The sequence below is a fragment of the Tupaia chinensis genome, unplaced genomic scaffold, assembly GCF_000334495.1.
Source record: "Tupaia chinensis unplaced genomic scaffold, TupChi_1.0 Scaffold000399_1, whole genome shotgun sequence".
Classification (NCBI taxonomy): Eukaryota; Metazoa; Chordata; class Mammalia; order Scandentia; family Tupaiidae; genus Tupaia; species Tupaia belangeri.
The window spans coordinates 2,121,754-2,148,596 of record NW_006159901.1 but is presented as its reverse complement, the minus strand read 5'-3'; the positions used below and the strand labels follow the sequence as shown (position 1 = coordinate 2,148,596).

The 26,843-nt window shown below is 36.5% G+C and overlaps 1 pseudogene; it reads left to right on the top strand.

Moving 5' to 3' along the window:
• The first annotated feature begins 1,504 nt into the window (after positions 1-1,504).
• LOC102483261 (WD40 repeat-containing protein SMU1 pseudogene) lies at positions 1,505-24,783 on the top strand (annotated as a pseudogene).
• Positions 24,784-26,843: the final 2,060 nt, after the last annotated feature.

The window sequence follows — 26,843 nt, the reverse complement described above, 5'->3', positions numbered from 1 at the left end:
ATTGGTCTAAGAAGTATTTTCATGTTGGGTAAATTTTCTTTATAAGTCAAATGATGTATAGCAATTGAATATTTAAAAAAAATAAGAAATAAGGATCAGTGGGTGACATGGTAGTTAAGGCGCTGGACATTCCCACATGGCCGACCACGGTTCGAGTATCAGACCTGGTGGCTTGCTTTCTCACTTTCCCTTTCCCTCTCTCTGTGTCTCTCTCTGGTCAAATGAAAATAAATAAACAAATAAATAAATAAATAATTCTTTAAAAAATAAGAAATAAAAGATATATTAAAAAGTAAAATGAAATTAGGTAAATTAAAAAAAATCAGTAGATAAAACATAAAGATGCACAAAGAGACATATACATAAATACTGTGTAGTATAACTGTGTACCACAGTAGAATACAGAGCACTGCTGACAGTTTAATATATACTTTCACATTAGCATGTAGAGTAAAATTCACATATACACAACATAATGTAATGTTAAAGGTTGGAGATGGTTAATATTTATATCCTTGATTTGATTATTACATACTATATATATGTTTTAAAAATCCATAGTTTATATCACAAAAAAATACAATTACATATAAGCCAGAAGTTACACTAATAAAGAAAAAGGCATCAAATAAAATTCTAAAGAATAATCAAGAAACATACAGGAAGGAAGGAAAAAAGAGAGGAATAAAATACAGAGAGAACAAACAAATCTAAAATGACAGTTAAATCCTAATATATCAATAATTACATTATAATCAGTCTAAATATATTAATTAAAAGATGCATAAGAAGAATTAATTTAAAAAACATAACAACTATATTTTATCTATAAGAAACTCAATTCAGGGGCCGGCAAGTGGCATGGTGGTTAAAGGCGCTGGACTCCCACATGGCCAACCACCATTCAAGTCTCACACCTGGTGGCTTGCTTTCTCACTTCCTCGCTCTCTCTCTGTCTCTCTCTCTCATCAAACTGGAAAATAATAATGATAATAATAATAAATAAAGTTAAATAAAATAATTCTTAAAAAAAGAAACTTAATTCAAATATAATCATATATTTAGATTAACAGTAAAAGGATACAGAAATATATATATATTACACTGCTATGGACTGATGTTTGTGCTCTTTCATCAAATAAGCTCAGTAATCGCAAACTAAAACCCTATGGAGGGTGCTCTCTATCTTTCTGTCATCCACTCTTATGTGCTATCTCTTTCTCTCTCACCCTCATGTGTATGTACACATTCTCTATCATGAATAAAGAAAAAAATTAAATATCTATGGAAAGAAAAATCAGGTCATCAGTTCATAGAGGAAGGAATTGATATAAAAGCCTTCTTTATGGAAAATGTGTATTGTGAAAAAACTCTGCATGAATTGTAATATTTTTGTACCAAAATACACATGTACTAACTTGTTCTAACATATCTAAACAGGATCTACTTTGAGGCAATAAGAAGAATAAGATACCACTTTAAAAAAAGCCTGTATCAGAGCAACATGAATTCTGCTAAAACTGAATCAAAAACAAGCAATAAACTTATGCTGAAGCTTGGATGGAAGAATGGTGAAATCATTAAAACAAACATCAAACTGTGGTAAAGCTTCGGTGGAAGAATTGAGAAACCGTTAGTGCTTTACGAAAAGTTTATGGGAACAATGTCTCAGAGAAATCAGCAGTTTACACATGGAAAACTCCTTTAAGACAGAATGAGATAATATTGAAAATGATGCTCACAGTGGCAGACAATCCACATGGATTTGTTAAAAAAAAAAATAAATTAAGCTTGTTATTGCTCTAATTGAAAAAAGAAGAACAATGATTAATAACAGAAACAATAGTCAACACGACAGACATTTCAATTGGTTCAGTTTACACAATTCTGACTGATAAACTGATAAACTAAAATTGAACAAACTTTATACTGCATGGGTGGCAAAACTACTACACTCAAGTCAGCTGCAAATGGGAACAGAACCTTCAATGGGAATTTTAACCAACTGGGATCAAGATCTTGATGCATTTATTCAAAAAATTGTAATGGAATGATGCATGGCTTTATTAGCATGGCCCTGAAGACAAAACACAATCAAAGCAATGGCTGCCATTGGGTAGAAGTCATCCAATCAAAGTAAAAGTGGGCCAGTCGAGAACAAAGGTCATGGTCACCCCTTCCTCCTTTTCATGTCCAATATTTGTATTAAATCCTGAATGTTGTGAATTTGACATTATTTAGTGTTGAGTTTTTTGGTTTTTTTTTTTTTCAGAGTGTTAGATGACTTGTCTTAATTCTTTGTCATCAAATGAGATATGCCCAAAAAAACCTTCACTCTAGTTTAGCCCTAATACTTGAGATGACCTTCATCTGGGTTCTACTGAATGAACCAGAAATCCCAAAAGGATTTTCCTTTCTGGCTAGTTTTAATTCAAAAACACCTCAATGGTAGGATAACTTTTCTGTTTTCATTTTCCTAGTTTTTCTTTGTCCAGCTTCACAAAGTTTTAAAAACCTTTTGCAAATGTAGTTTAATATACAGTAACAGACTGTAAGAAACTCCATGTAGATTTTCTACTTATAGCATTTTCTTCTCTTCTATTTGTCCCACAGTTTACAGCTTCTTTGACTCTTCAAACTTTGACTGTTATCTATTTAATTGTATTTTTTGTTTTTGAGAGAGATTTTTGCTTTGGGCATGTGTACTTACCAGAGAGACAGAGTCAGAAAGCGAGAAATCACCCTGCAGGGGGATGGCCACACCACAATCCCTTCTCTTCCATTCTCCTCTTGGAATTTTGGGCACGCATGCACATGCACCTGTGGTAAGGTTTTGTTTTGTTTTGTTTATTTTGTTTCCCAGCGTAAGTTTTAAGCCATCCAGTACAGGACTCAAATCTCAGTCGACTACAAGGGAGTCCAGCAACGTAATCACTACACAGTTTGCTGATTCCTGTATAAGAATTTTTAAACTTCCTGCTTTGCATTTGATTCCCTTTACAGCACCACTATCTGGAAAATGATGCCAGATTTTAATATGGGACGATTTTAACGCATACTTTGTTTGTATCCCGTTTCAAGGATGATAATACTATGCTGCCTAGTGTTCAGTGATTGAAAACATGTTTTATAATATATTTTGCCCAATTTTCTAGTTGTTTAGAGTGAAAAACAAGTCCCAGTTTCTCCATCATAACCGACCCTCATCTCTATTTCATGTCACTTGCAGTAATGTGAGGGATGAACTGGAGCACACAGACGCCAGTGGTGGAGATAACAAGTTAGAAAAAGCTGTGGTAAAAATGGTTTATTACCTGTTAATGATAACATGTTCAGTATTCTCTACTGGACTGGTCTGAGAAGTATTTCATGTTGGGTAAATTCTCTTTACAAGCCAAATGATGTATGGTGATCGAAGGCTTAAAAAATAAAAAGAACAAAAATAAAATAAAACATAAAAAAGAGAGAGGTCTTCAATACCTTCAACAAAAAGGGTATATTATAAAAAGATTATGTATGAATTTCAAAAAAAATTGCACAAGATAAACTTGTACCTTAATCCTGTAAAAAGAGAAAAATAAAAGAGAAGGCTGTAGTAATACATAGAAGAAAAATAATAAGCATGCCTGTAAGTCAGCAGCATCAGTGAGGACAGAGGGAAGGGACAGGGTCAAGACAATTTCAGAGAGAAATTAAGATCTTTATAGAGAGACTATTATCAGTACCTTCTAAAACCTTGGTCTTCAAAGTCACATTTCTCTCAAATGAGAATACACATTATGAATGTGAGTGTGTGTGTGTGTGTGTGTGTGTGTGTGTACACATAGAAAAATATATGTTTTATCATTTGTTTTTATGAATATGCTCATTTTCTATGATATTCAAGTTAAAATGAGAAGACCCTAGAATGCAGAAACCATATCTATATAAAATACCTGCTAAAAGGACTTTTTGTTAAATTTCCTTATATATTTATACAGAACAAAGAAATCTATTTCTATATAATCAAAGTCACTCCAGATTATTCACATGAATAGAGGAGAGCAGTGATATAGATGATGTAGAAGAATGGATTAACTCAGCCAGCTTTCATGATTTTTAAAAGTTTAATATGATTTCATTGGTGACAGAGCAGTACCTTTGCAATTTTTACTTAATTCATAGTCCTTGAACATACATTAATTACATTTAAATATACCCACTACCACTTAGTCATGACTTTACTGAATATATAAACATGACAGTTTTGATGATACATGTGTATGAATACACATGTGTGGGGGTGTGTGTACACACTGATGAAGAACTCAACATCACAAAATAAATGTTTATGAGAGTGATAAAAGTATATAATTCAAATAATGTGGGAGATGAGTCAAAAGTAAAAAGAGGTTTATCTCTATAATAGCCTGATATGTGAGCTGACCTTCAAGGACCAATGGGGGAGGGAAGAAAAAATATAATTCCATGTAGAGAGAAGTGATCTGAGAAAGACTGACCTGGAAATGTGTGCTGCTTGCATGCTTTCTCGTGTTCACTACCTTCTGCTTCATTTTTCTCAATGTGGGCTTTCAGATTTCCTTACTAGTTTGAGACCAATGAAACAAAGAGGAGCATTTAAAGAGTGTTCGAAACTACATTAGAAAATGATATTTTATAATAGAAACCTTTAAAAGACACCCCATTAAAAATGCAAGAAGATTGAAATGCATTAGGTGACTAATCATGATCATTATCATAATTAATATTTACTACATATGTAGTAGATGATAGGTATGGTCTAAGGGCTTTATAAGTAATAAGTAATTAGTTTGTGTAATCCTAACAATTTCCCAGAAGAAAAAAAAAAAAAGAAAGAAGGAAAAGAAAAAGGAAAAGAGAAGTCCAACATGTGGCACAGTGTTTAAGGCACTGGACTCCCACATGGTTGACTATGGTTCGAGTCCCAGAAACTCATGCCAGGCGCATGTACATGCATGCCCAAAATCCCACAACGAGAATGGAAGAAGGGATTTAAGCATGGCCATCAACCTGAGGAGTGAGTTCTCACTTTCTTTCTCTCTCTGACTTTCTCTGTCTCTCTGATGAGCAAATGTGCCCTGTAGCAAAAATCTGTCTTTAAAAAAATAAAAGAAAGGAGGGGAGAGAGAAACAAAAGAAAGAAGAAAGGCAAAATCACTTATTTTTTGATTTTGTACAAAAAGATGTAGAGAGAATAAATGTAGTGAATGTGTATACATATTATATATATATATAATATATATATAATGTACATATTTTTTCTTTTTAGAAAGAATGCCTACATTGTTTCTACACTTTTTTTGGTTAAAAAGTAGATGAAAATGGATACGTTAGTAACACATCATTAGTTCCTACAAATATTTTTCCAGGTCTTCTTGGTATCAAGATAAATCAATATGTAAAAACAGAAAGTTTACTACGTTGTCTCCTTTCATGTAGTTTTATTATTCTCGTTCCAAGAATAAACTTAGAGATCCAGTTACAGTGTTTTTATCTCTTTGTTTTTCTACTAGACATTTTTAGAAGCCATTTGTTTTATACAACTGGCAGCCACATTGCTTATGTTTTCCTCCTAAAAGTTTTTTGAATTTTTTTTTTTTTGGAGAGGTTTTTTTAGCTATAGGGCATGTGCACTCACCAGACAGAGAGAGACAGAGAGACAGAAAGCGAGAAATCACCCCCCAGGGGGATGGCCACACCGCAATCCCTTCTCCTCCATTCTCCTCTCAGGACCCTGGGCACACACGCACACGCGCCCAGCGTGAGTTTAAGCCACTGGGTCTGGGACTCGAACCGCGGTCAACTACATGGGAGTCCAGCGACATAGCCATTATGCTAACTGCCGGTCCCAGTTTTTTGAATTCTTAAGTACTTTAATGATAAGTTTTTGGAGCAAAAACTACTCCAAATATATATAAGCAGAAACTTAACTCAAGTATTTTTCTACAGTGGCACTAGATGTGGTATTATGAAAACAGGATTTAAACAAATAAAGACTGTTTACCATGTATGAGAAAGATTCATTATTTTATTTTCTTGGAATAAAATGTAGACTCTATTACTTGAATCAAAATAGTCAGCCTCAGGTAGATGAAACTCATGAGTTACTAAAATCATTATTACCACTACTTTCATTATTATCATTTTTAGAGCAGTGTTCACTATTAACCCATAAAAACAACTCATGACAATTTTTCTTCTCTTTTTGACTTCTTACAACAAGAAGTTGTGTTATTTATTATACTGTGCTGATGGTCTTTCATAGGACTTCTGATGCTTTAAGCTTAGAAAGGTTTCTGAAGACTTAAAGCTTCTCTCTGAAACGGCAATCTCAAACTGTCTATAGTGGTCTTACTAAATCCAAAATTTTTTTTTTTTTTTTAACCACATTGACAGATACAATTAGAGTTTAAGCCCAGCAGGCATAGTCAGAAAATAATGAATTCATGGCGAGACTAATCAAATACTACTAGCACTCTTTTTTTCTTCCTCATCATCAAAACTAAGAACAGGGAAATAAAAACATGAGTAACAAATGACCTTTCTAGAGTCCAAAATGAAAATGGCCTTTTGACTTCTGCAGTAATGAAATCCAAATGCAATGTGAAAAGAATAAATAGATCACTCAGCATATTGGTTTAATCCATTTTAGAAATGAAGGTCTTGCTCACATACAGGGTAAAAGAACTGGTCCCCAACCATTTCAATCAGAAGTCCTGGTAAAACCAATCAACCACCATACAATAATGGATATGTCAGCTATTTCCCTGCTCAGCTGATCATACCTTATATAAATGAAGCTCAGTTAATAACCACAATAAAGAGTATATCCTGGTGCTGCTACTTGTAGAATATTAAGTTTTACTTTGGAACACTTCCCCAACTAACTCCAGAATTTCTTGTACCAGTGGCTATCCCACAACCCTCACATTAGCTAAGTCATCTACTTAAACTTCATGAATATCATCCTGAAATAATAATATAGGTTTCATTTTCAGGCAGGCTCTGTCCATGAAGCCATCCTGAAGTGGCAACTTCAGATCTATATTCTATCATCCTCGGATCTACTGGCAAGAGAGTTAACTTTTTCACAGAAGTTCCATCATTTGGAGCTAATATGGCTTAAATCGCCAACACTGAATCAACCACTGAATCCAGGGACATGGGAGATGCTGACTTGCTAGGCTTCTGTCATAAGGTTCCCCCCAGGGCAGATGGCAGTGTGAGCCTACTCGAATCATATGGATGGACTGTGGAGAAAGGGTAATTCTCCTGATAACATTGAAGCTCAAATATAAGTAGCAATGGATTTTGAAAGAACAAGACTAACTGTGCACCACAGTTGGTCACCTGACTCCCTATCCAGTGCTTCTCTCGTAAAGCCAGTCTGCTTCATTAAGGTAGGACAGCTGTGCACACTGATGTGAAAGGCAGAAATGGGAAGAGGTAAATGCAAGAAGCAGTCAAAGGCCTCATCTCTACTTTTTCCACTTCATTGCTCTTAAGAAAGTCCTTCTTCATCCCTCAGGATGCTAGATATCACCTGTTATAAGAAAGGCAGCTAATGCACTAACTTATTTTCCCTTTACAATGAGCCCTCACTTCCTGGGGTCAGCTACTTCCTGCATATTTACTCCTTGAGCACTCAGTTCACATTTCTATTAAATCACTTGCAGTCTGACTGCAGTTTGTCTATTCTGTGTACACCTGTGCTCCTTAAGGGCAGACACTCTTTTATTTATCTCTATAACCTTAACACTTACAACAGTGCTTGGCACATTCCAAATGCTAAATAAATGTAGACTGTGATCACAGTAATGATTTAAGACAGCCCTCCCAAAAGGAGTTCCCAGAATACAATCCTGTTAAATGTTCTACCAGGAAAGGGTAAGCAGTCAGATAAATTTTGGAAGTAGTATATGCTATAAGCCCTCTTATAAATTCACAATTGGTGTGTCTAGCTCATCTGATATGTCTTGCAGTTGAGAATTGCTTGACTTGACTTAAATTTGTTTGCAGTATTCATAATTTATTCAACTAATATTCAATGAGATCAGTATCTCGTGGAAGAGATATGGGGAAACCCTGCTTTTTATTTTCATCTTTTTGAGGGTTATTTTGTTTTGCAGAAACAATTCGCAAAAGATATGCTTAACTGAAGAAAATTATCCTCGCAGCCATGCCTATATTTGCTGGGTACCTACTGTATGCTGGGCAAGGCTCCTGCCTTTTTAGACTATCTAATCAATGGAAACAGGCAGGGAGATTTTGAAAAATACAATAAAATGTACTTTGACCAAAGCAAGCCAAAGATATAGTGAAGGTACATATTGAACATATTATCATTTGAATAATTCTAGATTATCTTATTAGAATTGGAGAAATTTCATGGGCAAAAGAAACCAGTGTAATGGCTACTTGGGATCTGGATATCAGAAATCAAGTGAATGGGAGACTGGAGAATGCTGATGGAGATTGTCAATTGGTATTGCTTAAGAGAGGGGGAGAAAGGGAAGGAAAGGATGAGAAGGAAAATGGGAGAAGAGAGAAAAAGGAAGGAAAGAAGATGAGAAGCCAACACAGGTCTCATTTCTAATATACGCAGGTAGCAATTTCACATGCATTATGCTGAACTCCATGCTGTCCTCTGTGTTTCTTTTCTCTATTTCTGCCTGGCAAGTTGGACACTTTGCAATGTCCACAGAAGTCTCAGAACTCTATAGTGGAGGCTCAGTGATCAAATGCCACCTGGAAACATCGCGTGGTTCACAAAAGAAGAAAATATGAGGCTGACCCTGTAGCTCAGCTGCTAAATGTTGCATGGAATATGCTGGATCCTAGAGAGCTGACCAGGGTTTGAGTTTAGCCCTGGTGGCTTGAAAAACACACCAGGAATGCACACATGTGGCCAGGATTATGATGGGATGGAGAATTGGAAGAAAAGGATTGCAATGTGACCAGATCTTGTTAGGAGGTGCTGTTTTCTTCTCCTTCTCTCTCTTTTGTGGGCATCCACCTTCTGTCTTTAAAAAATAATAAGAATAACATGAATTCCAAACAATTTTATTATTCAAACAAGGAAATGTTCTCTGTTCTTGTTCAGAATCTTATTCCCATTGAAAAAGTACAGACTTGATTCACAAAATTTTTAAATAATTAAGATACTTTAAATATTTCACCAAACATGGCATGTATGTGAGTGTGTGTGTGTGTGTGTGTGTGTGTGTGTGTGTGTAGCAAAAGAACTGATAAGAGAGGATATGCTGATCCTTCAGCAAAAATATTTTACACTTGTGTTCTTATGCATTTAATGCATCTCTTCAAAAACACTCCCTAAATGCTTACTGAATGAACCAGAGGCACCATGCCAAGCACTAGGACCGTTAGTAGAATGACACAGTCTCTAGCTGCAGCTCATGGTCAGGTGGAAGAGACACACAATTACTAATATCATAAATTAGTATAGTCCAGAAATACAAATATCTACAAACCTGGGATGAGTCAAGAAAACCTCAAACAATGAGGACATTGAGCCTATGTTTTGAACTATGAGGAATAGCTTAATAATTTGAAATTTATAGAAGATTCATCTTTGACAATAAGTCTCAGGAACCTGATTTTCCTTTTTCATAGAGCCACTTTAACATGAATCTCTACTTTACTTTTTGCTCCATGGTAAATTCATTTAATTTCCTCGCATTCCCATGTCATCACGGGAACTATTCTATGTGAGCATATTGGCATTTAGTTTATTTCTTTCTATTTTGACTTCACTTTTCTTGAACACCATGTGGCTCCAATAAACAAATGCACCTCCTTAAGTGTTTCTGACAGGTTTGGTGTGACTAAATCAACTTAAGAGAATGCCTTACGACAAGTTATGTGCTTTTCTTTAAAAAGTTACAGGCTTTATAAGTTGAGCAAAAGAATGTTGTGGAAAGATAGACCCAAAAAAGATTGCATCTTATTTACTCTAAAAGAAAATGTCAATGGAGAAAATGCAATAATTCTTTAAAGCCTACGGAGTAATTACATTGAATATGTGATAGATGATAAGTTAATGGAGTGTCAATAAATCTTCATGGCATAAGCACTACATTCTTAATTTTTGAAAATACAGGCAAACAAAAATATTGAGAAAACCTAAACACTATAAATCCAATTCCCAAATATAATCATCACTACATTTTGGAGATGTTTTTCCAGACTTTTTTTCCTATATTCTTTGTTATTTCATAAATATATATTATGAAAATAGGTTAGTATTGTGAAGATTGTTTCATGGCCTATTTTTCCATTTGATAATGGGTCAAGAATATCTTTTGCTATTTATATATAGTATCATTTTTAATTCTTGCACTAGTTGTTTCAATAGTACACTATTATTCATTTATTCAAAAATTTTCTACTAGAAGTCACACTTATAAAAATGTTAGTATGGCAAAATATTTGCATGAAATTTTAATTACCTAATTGACACAAATTACTGGTAGAATTGTACAGTCAAGGGGCATATACATTTGTAAGAATATCTTTAGCTATTTCTCAGAAAAGTTCTGTCAGTGTAAATACCTATCAATAGGATATAACATTACCCCCTTTCTCTTTACTATTTTTAAGAATTATTTTATTTTAACTTCATTTATTAATTTCTTTTTTTAAAAAACTATTTATTTAATTTCATTTATTAATTTATTTTTAATTTGTTAAAGGACACATACACTGACCAGAGAGAGAGAGAGAAAAAAAAGGAAAGTGAAAAAGCAAGTCGCCAGGCCTGAGACTTGAACCGTGGTCAACCATGTGGGAGTCCAGAACCTTAACCACGCCGCCATCTACCAGCCCCTTTATTCATTTATTTCATACTAATTTGACCAGAGAGGAACAGAGCGAATGAGAGAGAGAGAGAGAGAGAGCAATAGAGAAAGTGAGAAAAATAACCACCAGGTCCAGGACTCGAAACACGGTTGGCCATGTGGGAGTCCAGTGCCCTTAACCACCATGCTGCCTACCAGCCCCACTTCTTACTTTTGCCAACAATAACTATTAGTTGTTTTTGTCTGTAATTTGGCAATCTGTTAGGCAACAGTTATATTTATGGGATTAATTTGCATGTCTATGATTACTGGTAAAGGTAGATAGTTTGTTTTTTACCTTATAAGTTTTTCTTCTGCAAATTATCTATGAAAAGTTATATACGTTTAAAGGACTTACATGCTTTATCAATTTAACAATAAATCATTGTGCCAATGCTATTTTTTTTTTCAAATAAGATTATTAAGTAGCCTTTCTGGAAGATGTTTTCTCATTGCTCAGGAGTTCACTCAGAGAGGTAGGAAGAGAAAAGGGAGATTTTTGTCTCTATTTTCTGGGCATTCCTTGACACTCATGATCTTGAAACTTTTGAAATGTAAAGGACAGTAATTTGGTGAAATGTCCTCAATTTGGGTTTGTCTAAGTGTTCGTCATAGTCACGCTCAGATCAGGCGTCACAGGCAGGAATATCACAGAAGGGATGTTCTCCATCATCTCAGGCAGTGCCTGGTTTTGATTTGTCCCATTACTGATGACGTTAACTTGATTAAGGCAGTGTCTGGCAGGTCTCTCCATTGTAAAATTACTCCTTTGTTATTAATAAGCATTTGCTGATGAGAAATTTTGAGACTATGTAACTATCCTGTTCCTCATCAAAATGTCCTGTTATGTTTTATGTATTTGTATCCACATGGAATCATGTTAATCAAGGTGAATGATTTATTATTGTTGTTGTTATGATTATTGTTCTGGATTTAACCCAAGGGAAATCGTTGTGATGTTCTCAACATATTTTGAGTGTTTCCATAATTCCTTTGACATTAAGATGTTTCAGGCTAACCTTTACTTTCCTGGTCCCTGCTTGGATTAGCCATTCCTAAAAAAGCCCTATTCTTCCTAGTACATATGAAATGACCTTTAAAGACAAGATCTGGGGAGTTAGGCATGCTCAGGGCTCTTGAGGTGTTGCAACCAGACTCTCTCAGTGAACAGACTGGGGCATATTTACAGAATCACACACACACACACACACACACACACACACACACACACAGCATAATGCACACCTAAAGACACATCAGTATGTACTTCCTTTATCTATGTACATACCCTGGAAATCACAAGTTCTTATTGTTATTTCCAGTTTTAGTCTAGCACCACAGAATATATTTTAATTTTCTCCCTTTCCATGTTTGTAACTCTCTTCTGCAGCAACAACAATTTGGTCCCATTATCCAAATATACATCTATATCTATATCTATCTATATCTGTATCTATCTATAGCTATGTATTGGTTTTGTCAACCCCCTTTATGTAGCCCATCTCTCATAGTTGCAGTTGCCCTTTCCTTCTGTGGATGTCTTCCTCAACCAACTTGAGGTATCATTGAGTTTGGACCCCAACCCTTCACCCTGATATTCCTTCCCACATACATGCCTTCCTCAGCCTCATCGGACTCTGACACCCTAGTCCAAGCTTTCCCAAACCAGAGACATTCTTCTCACCCTTCTCAGGTTTCAATACTGCATGTGAATTATCTTCCTGAGGATGACCTCATTGCTACACTAGACCCTTGACTCCCAACAGGGATGCCTTTCTCACCCAACTAAGGTGCTGACTATGGGAGAGACCAACCTCCACAAGGGAGCCCTCTTTACCCAACCTGGACTGCAACACCCTGGGCCAGACAGCTACCTCCTGAGAGCATTTTGTTCAACTCAGTCACCCTCTAGCATCCTGATACCTTCCATGAGTTCTGGCATTCCCACCAGGAATGCTTTCCTGCAGACCTCTCTGCCCTCTGCATGTGTTTTAGCATCCTCCAATGAGGCTTCACCTCTCAGCACAGATACCCTACCTTCAGGGACGGGGTCCTCCCCTGTCCCTCCCAAGAGAAGACATACATCTTGCTTTGCTCTCTTGATTGCTTTTGGACTAAATTGCTCAAGAAGAAAAGAGAAAAAGAAAGAAGAAAAGGAAGAGGAGAATGAATAATGGCATTTTAATGAAAGTGAATTTATAGAATTCTTACCCTGATGTTTTATTACCTTTAAATGGACCTTCCCTTACTCAGTAGAAATGTTCCTAATGCCATTATGAAAAGCAAGTTGTGGGTCTTTTTTTTTTTTTTAAATGAAGTAGTTGAATACTAAGAATGATCAAAACTTATATTCACTGGAGGGAAAAAAAGGGGCTCTAAAACCTTCATCAATGCTGGGCAAATGATTACATCAGAAACAGATATTTGGTGCCTGGAGCCAATTTAGTAAATCTTTCTAATTCTAGGAAGTGTCTACATTGTACAATTATTCATATTTCTTAGCCTTTCTCTGGGTCACTGCTCCCTTTTGAGAATTTAATGAAAATTAGAGCTCTTTTCAGAAAAACGTACATACTGATTCAGACACACACACGCACAATTTACATTCAAATTCATCACATTAACATTCCCCCTTATAGAATATTTGACCTCCAGAAGAATGTCCCTGGAGTAGGGACAGATTCAAGTCTTTCAACCATGTCAGTGTTTGCCTACATAAACATAACACCAGCACCCAGTCTTTGCAGCCAGACCAACCTAGGCATAATAACAAACTCTGTCAGTTGGTGATTTATAACTTTGGCCTTAAATTCCCTGAGCCATATCTATAAGATAGAGATAATAATGACCTCCTGGCTATTGTGAAAAATTGAGTTTATGAATAAAATGGTGTCATACCCATAATGATTGCTTAGTATGAGTTAATTTGTGTTATGTGACTATTTGGAACCATCTGAAGACTTCACAGAACGTTGCAGCTTTTCACTTGTGCCATTCTAGAGGAGCGGTTTTGAAAGTCCATGTTCATGCAGCCTTGTACTGTTGGGGTTTTTTGTGAAGTAGTGTTTTCTGTGTGAGAATTCTTGATTATGAAGATAACAAGAGGAGGGGGGGAGGCAATGAAGGCGGTGGTGAGATCTTCATCTTGGCTTCCTTAGATGCACCAACAGAATCTTCAGGAGCAGTAAGCCACAGCAACTTTCCCAGGTGTCAGTTAGTGTCTCCATCCTCTGGTGGCTACCATGGCTCCTAATCTAAGTCCTCTACAGGGTCTCTGCAGCTGTTCATCTTCCCCCTGGGGTAGCAACAGAGCCACCCCAAGAGTTCTCCAAGGACATCTACACCTTTTGATTAGGATGTGGCAGAGAAAAAAGAACGTCTAATGAATGAAAAGTTATTTGAAGGCTTCAATGCTTGAAGACCCTTGAGCTGGCCTAGAACCAGTATCTGTGGTGGACATACAGCACAGACAACAGCATAGCAATATTCCAACATTCACAGGCAAAAAAGGAAGATACTTTTGTTAACATTTCTGAAGTTCAACTGGAAGCTTCATGTGTGAGGCACATCTTGAACACAACTTTTACATGTGTAATCAGGCTGAACTCAAAGACAATGACTATCAAAAATTAGTAGGATCTTGTTGGTAATTTCATCTTACTGTGCATTGTTGATATTAAAGAAGGTAAGAGAATTTGTAGCATTTAGTTCTCTAAAAGTGCCTTTTACAATTTAGAAGATTTATGGCTCTCTAACATTCATTCCTGAATATGTAATAGACACTTGTCTTTGAATGTTTTTTTGGTGTTTTAAAAGAAAACATTTTATCTTTAAAAAAAGAAAGAATAAAAAAAAAAGAAAACAGAGTGCTAAATATGTCTTGACTCTTCCATTAAATCAGAGTTTTTAATATAGATGCCTTCAGACATCCTCTGTGAAATTCCAGATAAAGAAAGTTATAGAAAGTGGTGACAACTGTAGAAATTTTGGACAGTAATGCACTGACCAAGAAATGCCAGATTCCACATGACAACCATAATTTGAATTCCCTTCCCCACCTGAAACACATAGGTACATACACCTAGTGCTTGACACTCAACAGGCTGGAGGACTGGAGCAAGGAGATTGTGGTGTGGCGAGACCTTGTGGAGAATGCTCTTCTCTCTTGCTCTCTAGCTCTCCTACAGACATATGTGCTGTATCATGAATAAAGACAAAAAAAAAAATACTGTATAAATTCTCCCAAAAGTAGTCATTTTTTTTTTTTACTCTGGTTTATTGTTCCAGTGAAGAAATGTGGGTCCAGATTACCAGATCATTGAAGTCTTTCTGAGAAGTCAGAAATTTCATTTTTTATTTTAAATATTTTTAAAAATCTCCAATTTTAACACATTGGTCCATCAACTCAGAGCCTCTGCCATAAATGGGAACACTATATATCAATATTGGTCTATGCTTTTGAATTAACAAAAAAAGGGGGGGCATAATTATTGAGCTGTCAGAAAAGTCATGACATATTTTTTCTGGTTTTCTATGCAAAAATGCATCATGACTTTTCCAAGAGTCCAATACATAAAAATATGTTAGGGCCAGCCCCATGGCCTGGTGGTTAAGGAAGCTGGGTCCTGAATGACCCACCACAGTTCTAGTCCCATTCCATTGGTTTGAAAAAATGCCCCAAATCCCAATAGGATGGAGAAATATGGAAAAAGAAGGGATTGCAGTATGGCCACACCCCACTGAAAGGGTACCTTCTCAGGTGGTGAGGTGGTTAAGATGCTGGACACTCCCACATGACTGACTATGATTCAAGTCCAGGACCTGGTGGCTTGCTTTCTTGTTCTCTCTCTCTCTCTCTCTCTCTCTCTCTCTCTGGTCAAATTAAAAATAAATGAATGAATAAATACAATTAAATTATTTTTAAAAAGTATACCTTCTCTCTCTCCCTCTCTCCCTCTCTCTCTTTGTGTGTATATATATACATATAAATATATATACACACACATACTCACATACATATATGTGCATGCATGCACACACACACATATATATATAGGCTTTTTATAATAGTAACGATATTTTTTATAACTGTAAGTCTATTCAAGATACTAAATAGAGAAAGCAGAATCTAAGTTTCTTAGCAACTGTCTGGAATTTCCATAAAATCTGGAAAAAAAGATATCATTCTTTTTTACAACTTGAAGATGTCCTCAATGGCATTATATATATTTGCATATGATTTCCGGCTTTATGGATAGTCTTTAATGTTAAAATAATTCAAAGATTATGTAATCATGAGTACCTTGGATAAATAATTTGGTAAACTTCAACAAGTTTATTTATAAACTCTAGAAACGCTAATAGTGGTGTACTATATAGATTGTTCATTTGTTTCCCTAAATTTATTCATTTATTTCTTCCATGAAAGAGAGGGGAACAAAAAAAGCAAGAGAGAGAAATAGGCACCTCCAACAGGGTATTTATGCCACAATCCACACTCAGCCTCAGCCAGCCAGGATCACAGGCATGAGTGCCTGTCTGAGGTGTACAGAGAGACCTCTGGATGCAAATCCAGGACAGGACCTTGCCAAATAGCTTCAGTGTCACAGAGCTGGACCATCAGGGCTAACCAAGGTTGTCTTTATGTTTTCATATTTATCCAATCTGTGAGAAATCTAAGTATGATTTATCAAAAGGACAAAATTTTTAAGGCAATCTTATTAAAAGGAAGCTCAAGATAGTTATCCTCGCTGTACAAGACTAAAAAGAAACAAAATAATGTCTTCCTAGAAACAAATGCTATCTTTGAATCTCACTTTAAGTTATGAAAATGTATTTCTTGAAGCAACATATTTCTTTTTTCCAAATACTTTGTGTTGGATCCATTCTTATACTAAAGTCATCCCTCATTGGGTCCTTTGAAACTAGGACCTAAACAAATATTTGGTTAAAACATATCAATATACAAACAAACACTATCAAAATAACAAATGAAATACAAACAAAATTAAAACAATCTCTAGCAGAAAACCAAATATTTTTAAATGCATGAACTGTAGTTCACATAAATTAACATACTTTTCTTTTCCTTTTCTTTTTTTAGAGGGTGTGTGTTCTCCCCAGAGACCGGGGGAGGGGGGGGAGGGGGGGAAAGAAGGGTAAGAAAGAAAGCACCCCCTGATGGGGTGTGTTCATGCTTCTTCTTCTCCATTCTTCTTCTTCCTTCTCCATTTTTCCATCCTATCAGGATTTTGGACATACACACACACACACACACACACACACACACACACACACTAATACACCTGCATGTTTTTCAGGCCTCCAAGGGGCTGAGGTTTGAACCATGCAGTCAGCCAGGTGGTATCTGTCTCCTTTACCACCAAGCCATGGGACCAACCCCATTTTTTTTTCTCATAGGCCTTTTCCTTCGTAACAAAGTCAAGTTTATGACAGTTTAAAAGCTATTTATTATGTAGCCTTTGCCTGTCCTGCTGTTCAGTTACTACAGAAGCGAGTCCCCATAGACAATCTGGGTTTTTCTTAAAATGTTGCTCTTCTTCAGAATCTTTAAAATGTCAAAATCTATATGCTGTGCTTGTTTTCAAGACTGAATTATGAGAAATGCCTCCCTCCCCCAAGGAGCCATGAAAAATATCATCTAAAGCATCTTCAAAGAGGTCATCGAACTGACTAGTTAACTCAGTAGATTTAGTAAATAAATCTCTAGAAGAAGAAACATGAATAAGGGGAATAAAAAATTCAGTGCATTTTATTAGCCAGAACTTTAGCGAGCAGGGCAGTGGTTATTTTTAGATATGGAGATCATTATAAGGAACGGGAATCATTAAGATATGAGAGAGAAAGTTTTAATGCTTAAAAAGAAGCATTTATTTGTTTCTTTTCTTACAAATATGCCCCGAATCTCAAAGTGAAGAACCACAGAAGTCCAAAAGAGATAGCAAAAAAGATCTGTACAGAAATTCCTAGGTGAAATTCCAGGTAGACTGAAGTTCTTATAGAAATCCCCCATCAATCTCTATCATGGTGCGTCCACATTAGAATAGAAATTACATAGCGTATCCATGCCTAGAGATCCTGAAATAGCTCTCAGGAGCCCCCTGCTGGCTACATAACATGGTGAAATGTTTAACATTTCATTTGATTCTAACAGAGCACCAGAAATGTTAGAAGGCAAGAAAGTGTATAAGAGCAAAAGAGAGGAAGTGAGAGAGAGAAAGAGAAGGCCAGAAAAACTGCTAAAACAGGGAAGGAATAGAGGAAGTAAAATGACCACTAAAGACAGAATGTGTTATCCTAGCACATCTTCTGGGGGAAAAAAATCAATGCTGATTTATAGACATCAGAAAGAAAATGGATTCTACAGCTAATGCCAGCAAGAATGAAAAGCCAGAACAATACAGCTCCCCCAGTCGAACTCTTTTCATATCTTACCCTTAAAATTTGGGGCAGCCCTATGGATAAAAGAAAAGAAAAAACCTTTGGATGACTTTGAGGATATCTGAATTAAGCAAGCTTTCACACAGTTGGCAAAGGTTATGTTTATTGCCAGTTGAATTGGAACTCAAGGTATGATTAAGCTCAATTATTTATTTTTATTTTATTTACTTTTTTTTTTTTTAAGAAAGAGGCTTTTTGCTATGGGGCGCATGCACTTACCAGAGAGACAGAGAGAGACAGAGAGACAGAAATTGAGAAATCATCCCCCAGGAAGAATGGCCATGTTGCAATCCCTTCTCCTTCATTCACCTCTTGGGATTTTGAGCATGCATGCACACAATCCTGGCATGAGTTTCAAGTTGCCAAGTCCAGGACTAGAATTGCGTTTGGCCATGTGGGAGTCCAATGACATAACCACTACACCATCTACTGGTCCCAAGTTCAGTTATTTACAAAATAGAGAAAAATTATGTTTCTTGAAATCCTAAATAATATGACTTAAAAATTCATACTGATGCAATTATTATTATCAATTCTTCAGGAAAGGTTTTAATCTATTCTTTCTGTCTTTTTCCTAAATATTTAAAAAAAATTTGTGTCTTGTTTTTAATTGTCAAAGGGCATGTATGCTTACCAGAGACAGACAGAGAGATAGGGACAGAGAGAAAAAAACACCCCCTAATGGGGTGTGGTCATGCCATAATCCCTTCTCTATTTCTCCATTCTACTAAGATTTGGAGCCAGTACACGAATGCACCTAGTGTGTTTTTCAAGCTACCAGGACCAGGATTTAAAGGGCAATAGATCATGTGGTAACCTGTTTCCCTCAACCACTAGGCTGCAGTGCTGACCCTCCAGCTCAAATATTTAATGTTTTGTTTTGGGGTATGGGTAGTTCACAAAATTCCAGCTCATATTGTCAAATGTTTCTCACTTGCCATAATAATCACCATAATAGGGGCCAACAGATGGTATAGTGATTTTGTTGCTGGACTCCCACATGGTCGACTGCAGTTCAAGTCCTGGACCCAGTGGCTTGAAACTCACACCGGGCACATGTGCATGTGTGCCCAAGATCCCAGGGGAAGAATGGAGGAGAAGATATTGTGATGTGGGCATCCTCTCTAGGGGGTTATTCTTCACTTTCCCTCTCACTGTCTCTGTCTCTCTCTCTCTGGTGAGCCCACACACACTTAGGTCAAAATCTCAACAAAATAATAATATTAATGAATAACAGTAACAGTTACAGTGCAGTTGCTATATATCAGAATCTTCTCTAAGTGCTTTAAATGTACTAACTCACTTATGCTTCATTAACATCTCATGAACTGTTATGCTGGTGACTACAGAAGTACCCGAGTTTGGGTAATTTATAGGAATTAAGGTTTATTTAGCTCACAGGTGTGGAGATCCAGGGTCAAGGGCCACACCTTGTTATTGTTAATGGGCTCATGAGGCAGTACAGGGAATCACATGTCAAGAGCATACATGTCTGTGTTGGTTTCTACATGTCCTTATAAACCCATAAAAATCCAATCATGGGACCCTACCCTGACCCTAATCTCCCAAAGTCCAACCCTCTCAACACCATAGTCCTATTAAGTTTGTACCCTCTTAATCCCATTATAATGACTCACTAAATTTTAATAATGAATTTATGGAGGATACATTCAAACTCAAGTAAGTAGGTCTTTATTATCTCATTATATCAAATAAATAGATAAAGGCAAAGAGTATAAATCCCAAGTCAGGAAGCAAAAGAATCAGATCAGGACATAGGCAAACGCTATAATCTGTTCTCCTAAACACTATATGACCATAATCAGTCTTAGAAAGCATGGCTATTAGCACCTAATACACTATTACATGATCATTTAAAAAACTACTGAACTGATCCATAACATAGTACTTCAAATTCTGCTCAGAGGAAGCCAGATCCCACATGGATGACCAGGATTTGAGTTTGGCCCAAGAGTCTTAAAAACACATGGGGGAGACCAGTAGTTAGCGTAATGTCTATGTTGCTGGACTCCCACGTAGTCAACCACAGTTCGAGTCCCGGACCCGGTGGCTTAAACACGCCAAGCACATGTGCGTGCGTGCCCAAGATCCTGAGAGGAGAATGGAGGAGAAGGGATTGTGGCGTGGCATCCCCCCTGGGGGGGTGATTTCTCGCTTTCTGTCTCTCTTTCTCTGTCTTTCTGGCAAGTACGTGCACCCTATAGCAAAAACCTGTCAAAAAAAACCTCAAAAAAACAAACAAACAAAAAACGCATGGGGCATGCCTATGCTCAGGATTCCAACAGATTGAAAACTAGAAAATAGAGGATTGCAGCATGACCACGTTCTCGGGGGTTGAGGGTAGTGTTTTCTTTCTCACTCTCTCTTTTACTTTCTCTCTTATGCATACATACATGTGTGTCCTAAAAAAAAATAATCTATTGATAGAATAAATAAATGACTTTATGGCATCAAAAATGATTTATGTGTACCATCATCAATTTAGTGTGTTGCTGAAAAAGTCATGATGCATCTTTGCATAGAAAAACAGAAAAAAATACATCATGACTTTCCCAACAATCCAATAAATAATCATCTTATTACAAAACAGAAGGTACTGAAATAATACTATGACAACCAGATTAGAAGTTGAACCAAAGACCTTAATAGACACCTCACCAAATAAGACAGATAGCAAGTCAACTTATGAAGAGATGTTCCACATAGGTCATCTGGGAAATGCAAATTAAAGTAGCCATGAGACATTACTACATATTCATTAGAATGGCTAAATTCAGAACACCGAAGGCACCAAAGGCTGGTAAGAACGTGGATCATTAGGAACCCTCTCATTCACTGCTGGTGGGAATGCAAACTGAGATAGCCATCTTGGAAGACAGGTCAGCAATTTATTACTTAATTAATTATTAATTTATTATAAATTATTAATTTATTTATTTAAACATACTCTTTTTTATTAAAGAATTATTTATTTAATTTTATTTATTCATTCATTTATTTTAATTTGACCAGAGAGAGACACACAGAGAGGAGGGAAAGTGAGAAAGCAAGCCACCAGGTCTGGGACTCACTGTGGTTGGCCATGTGGGAATGTCCACCACCTTAAACACCATGCCACCTGCTGGCCCCAAACATACTCTTACCATACAATCTAGCAATTATACCCATTGGTATTTATTTAAAGGTGTTGAATACTTACGTTCACCCAAAACTTGGCACATGGATGTTTACAGCAACTCTGTCCATAATTGTCAAACTTAGAAGCAACCAAAGTATCTTTCAATAGATAAGTAAACTACATTACATCCAAACAATGGAGTATTATGCAGTGTTAAAAAGAAAAAATGTTTGGCAGCTGATGGCATTTTGGTTGAGGTGGCTGGATCCCACAGGGCCAACTGTACAGTTTGAATCTTGGACCCAGCACCATAAAACCACACCAGGCACATGAGTATGTGTGCCCAAAAATGCCAAGAGGAGAAGCGATTGTGTTGTGGCCTTCCCTTACCTCCCTTGGTGTGTATGCAGGGGGTACTTTCTCACTTTCCTCTCTCTCACTCCACTTTCATTTTCTGTCTCTCTCCAGTGAGCATGCATGCCTCAAAGCAAAATAAAACAGACAAAGAGAAAAAGAGAGAGAGAGAGAGAGAGAGAGAGAAAGAAAGAAAGAAAGAAAGAAAGAAAGAAAGAAAGAAAGAAGCTACTAAACTATGAAAAAAACACAGAGGGGAACCAGCAGTTAGCATAATGGCTTTGTCGCTGGACTGCCACGTAGTCGACCAAGGTTCGCGTCCCAGACCCGGTGGCTTAGAACTCATGCCGGGCGCATGTGCGTGCATGCCCAAGATCCCGAGAGGAGAATGAAGGAGAAGGGATTGCGGCGTGACCATCCCCCCTGGGGGGTGATTTCTCGCTTTCTGTCTCTCTGTCTCTCTCTGTCTGTCTGGCGAGCGCACGTGCCCTATAGCGAAAACCTCGCCAAAACAAACAAACAAACAAACAAACAAACAAAAAACACAGAGGAACTTAAATGAATATTACTAAGTAAAAGACACTAATTTGAAAGACCACCTATTGTGTGATTTCAACTTGTGACATTATGGAAAAGGCAAAGCTATGGAATCAGTAAAGACATCAGTTTTGCCAGGACTTTGGCAAGGGAAAGTAGGGAACACATGAACAGGCAGAGCATAGAGGATTTATAGGGCAGTGAAAATACTTTGTATCATACTATAATAACATGTGTTTTGTCATTATACACTTTTTTTTTCAAATTCATAGAGTATATAGAACAAAGAGTAAACCCTAATAGAAACTATGGGCTTTGGGTGATCATGATGTGCCAATGGAGGTTTATCAATTATCACAAATAAACCACTCCAGTGGGGGACATTGATGATGGGAGACTTTATGTATGTGTGGGGGAAGGGAGTATATGAGAAATCTCTGTACTTTCCTCTCAATTTGGTTATGAACTTAAACTGCTCTAAAAACAGGACACCATTAAACGATGCTGGGGCCACATGAAATGTCGTGTTTGGATCCCAGAACAACCTGAGCATGCCAGCTGTGCCTATATATGCCTCTGATCCTGACTGACTGCAAGGCTAGGGGTAAGATAATGGCATGGCAAGACCCTCATAAATATCTCTCTCTGTCTCTATTTCTCAAGAAATAAACTTTACAAAAGCCATTATAATCTTTAAACTTAAAAAAAAAAAAAACTATGATGGTCATCTTTATATACAAGATATTTTTTTCTAATTTTGACATATAACTTAAGCTAGATGCCTAAAAGACAAATGTTAGGTTAAAAAAAATACAAATGCCATAAATCTCCTTACAAATATCACCAAATTGGAAGTGAGGACCGTGCCAGGGGAAATATCACTGTGTCGACTAAAATCTTGTCCTCGGATGTGATCTGTCTTATTCTGCTATACCTGAAGGAAAGCAGTTTACATCAGGCCTTAGCCACCTTCCTGGAGGAGACGGAGGAGACTACTGAGTCTCTAAATACCATGAACATCATCAAGAGTTTGTGACTGAAATTAATAGTAGTCATTGGGATATTGTCTTATAGGCTATACAGTCTGAAATTGTCAGACAAAACCCTCGTTGACCTCTATGGACAGGTTGTTCTGGAACTGACAGAGCTCTGTGGACTGGGTGCTGCCAGGTCACATCTGAGACTGACCAATGATCATGTTAAGACAAACACAACCTGAGCAATATATTCATCTAGAGAAGCTATTGGCCAGGTCTTATTTTGATCTTCATGAGGCATACCCAGATGGAAATAGCAAAGAAAAGGGAAGAGCTACAATTGCCCAAGCCCTAGCTAGAGAAGTCAGTTTGGTGCCTCTGTCTCATCTCATGGTATTTTGTGAGCAGGCACTAAAGTGTCAGCATCCCTAGGGGTTGCTTCCTCTTGGTACAGCCATAGATTTATTCCCAGGCAAAACAGCTATTAAAGATGTAGAAGAATAGTTCCCTGCACAGTTGAGCAGACATATTGAGTTTGGTCAAAAAACAAATGTGGAGTTCACTTGAGTTTCTCCAGATGGTCAGCATCTGGTCACTGGGTCTGTTGATGGATTCATTAAAGTATGAAACTTTACTACTGGTAAAATCAGGAATGATCTTAAATACCAGACCCAGGATCACTTTATGATGGTGAATGATGCTATCCTCTGCATGTGTTTCAGTAGAGACACAGAAAGGTTAGCAACTGGAGCCCAAATGGAAAAATCAAGTTATGGAGGATTTAAAGTGGATAGTGTTTAATGAGATTTGAAAGGGCACAAAGAAAATGTGTCCCTGTCTAAGCTTTTGTAAATATAGCAGTCAAATCCCTAGCACTTCTTTTGACCAAATAATCAGAATTCATGGTTTCCTATCTGGGAAAACCCTAAAGGGATTTCATAGCCACTCCTCCTTTGTTAGCTAAGCAACATTCACACGGGATGGACATTGTATAATTAGTGAGTCCTCTAATGACACTTTAAAGATCTGGAATCTGAAGACCACAGAATGTTCCAGTATGTTAAATCCTTGGGCAGCACCATGGGGACAGACATTGCCATCAGCGATGTGATCCTGCTTCCTCAAAACCCAGAACACTCTGACATGCCACAGCTCAAACTCAGTGGTCATCATGAACATGCAGAGGCAGATTGTCAAAAGCTTTAGCTCTGGTAAAAGAGAAGGTGGTGACTTTGTTTGTGGTTCCCTTTCTGCTCATGGTGAATGACCTACTGTGTGGGGGAGGCCTTTGTGCTCTATTGTTTCAGCATGTCACCGGCAAACTGGAGAGGACTTGACAGTTCATGAGAAGGAGGTGATTGGTGTTGCCCATTACCCTCATCAGAACCCAATTGCTGTCTACGGTGAAGATCGACTACTAAAGCTTTGGAAACACTAATTCAGTTTTTCTTTTGAAAGTAGCTTGTGAAAGGATGGACTTAAATAAAGATATAGCCATGTTTCCCCACTCCCTTTTTTTTTTAAAGCCAGCTTTTGAAAACAAATTGTCTGAAGTAGTTGCAAAAATAATTTCATGAAATTCCATATTTCATTAGTGGTTACTACATATATATATTTATAAATTTATATATATATAATATTTATAATATATAATAAGTATATATATATAAATATAGATGGAAAGAGAATTTGTTAGGCCACTTATAACTTAATTGTACTCTTTTGATTATTTGAAATGCTTATTAAAATGTGCCTCCCATAGCAACACTTGTAAATAAGGAACTATCTCATATTCAGTAGCTGTGTTCTGTTCCATCTTTTTTTTTTAAGATGTCAATAAGCTTCACACCTTTGAAAAAAACCACCAAGTTGTTTCCCAGAAAAGTTGGATAAGTTAGCTGCTACATCAACGCCTTGTATCATTTCCCTTCATCATTGCCAAACTTGGAGTATCAAAATTTTTTCTTGTTAACTTAATAGCCAAACATACCATTTGATAATTGTTTAGTATGCATTTCTTTGATTACAAGTGAAGTTAAATAGATTATTTTTAAATACTTATTGATTATTTGTATTCCTATTGTCTTTGTTTCACTTAGAAATTTAATTCTAACTACTCATTTTTCCTATATATACTTTTTCCATTTTCAATTTTGCAAATATTTTTGGTTGGCCTGCAAAACAGAAAATTGCTATTTACTTTTATAATAAACAACCTACAATAATTCCCTCATTCAAAACAAGTGACAAAATCATAATGGTATCAAAAGGTAATTGTAAGAAAACCAAATTTTTTCACAAGAACATGTAGTTCTAAGTTTAACCCCTTGCACTCATAAACAAACAAATAAATGGAAAATTAAAGCCGAATATGTATAATTGAAGCACGTTAAAAGACATAAAGTGCAAATTGAGCAAATAGCTTCAGGGGACATGTATTTATTCATGACCATTAGTGTTCCAAATCATAAATCTACTTAATTAGATTTAATTACAATACTGTTCAAGACAACAGAGAGATGATAAAATCTGAGAGTGGCATTTTATATATTGCTAGAGGGATTGTCTGTTATGCAAATAACTGACATGCCTTCACTCAAAAGGACTAATTGAATGTATCGTTAAAATTATATGTCTAATGAGGAAAGTGAGAAAATAAAAACAAGTCTGAATTTTTCAAATGTTGATGATCTTAACCCTTTTCTACTGAGACCTCTGTCTCACCAGGCAAAGTCGAATGGAATAGAGAAGTATTCGGACAAGAAGCAGCACTCAGGATCCTAGTTTTTCTGAATCCTTCAGCAAAATGACTTCCTTAATGTTGAGATTCCTATTTATCTGCTTATTGCATTATAAAGTGTTTGCTAACAGGTCTCATACCCTGCAAATCTGTGAGGTCATTGGAAGCAAATATATATATATACATATATATATACACACACACACAATATATACACATACACACAGATATATATATAGATATACACACATACATATATATACATTTACATATATACATTTACGGAGCGAGGGTGGGAAAGTCATGATGCATTTTTGCATGGTAAAATATATCATGACTTTCCCAACAACTCCATATATATATATATAGTGTTCATCATCTTATTCCTAGTGTCTGTAATAGTCCCTGCCACATGAGAGGTATGTAGTCATGATGTACAATGCAAGAACAATAAGCACTAGGAAAATAATTAAAATGCCAATAATAAGAGCTTTCATCATTCCTGATTTTGAAAGACGTGCCGTACCTTTAATCGTGTGTTCTAAGATCAAATCGAGCCTTGATCATTTCAGAATACATCCCTTGCACTGATAATAGCTCTGTAAAATTCCTTTGCTCTGTCACAGCCAATTGACCATGGTACATGAAAGAGGAGAACTTTGGGGATCAGGTTACTAACAATAAATAAAATACCAGAACCAGATACACAAAGTGGTCAGAAGACACTTGTCTCTAGCCACCACTTCACATTTCTTTTG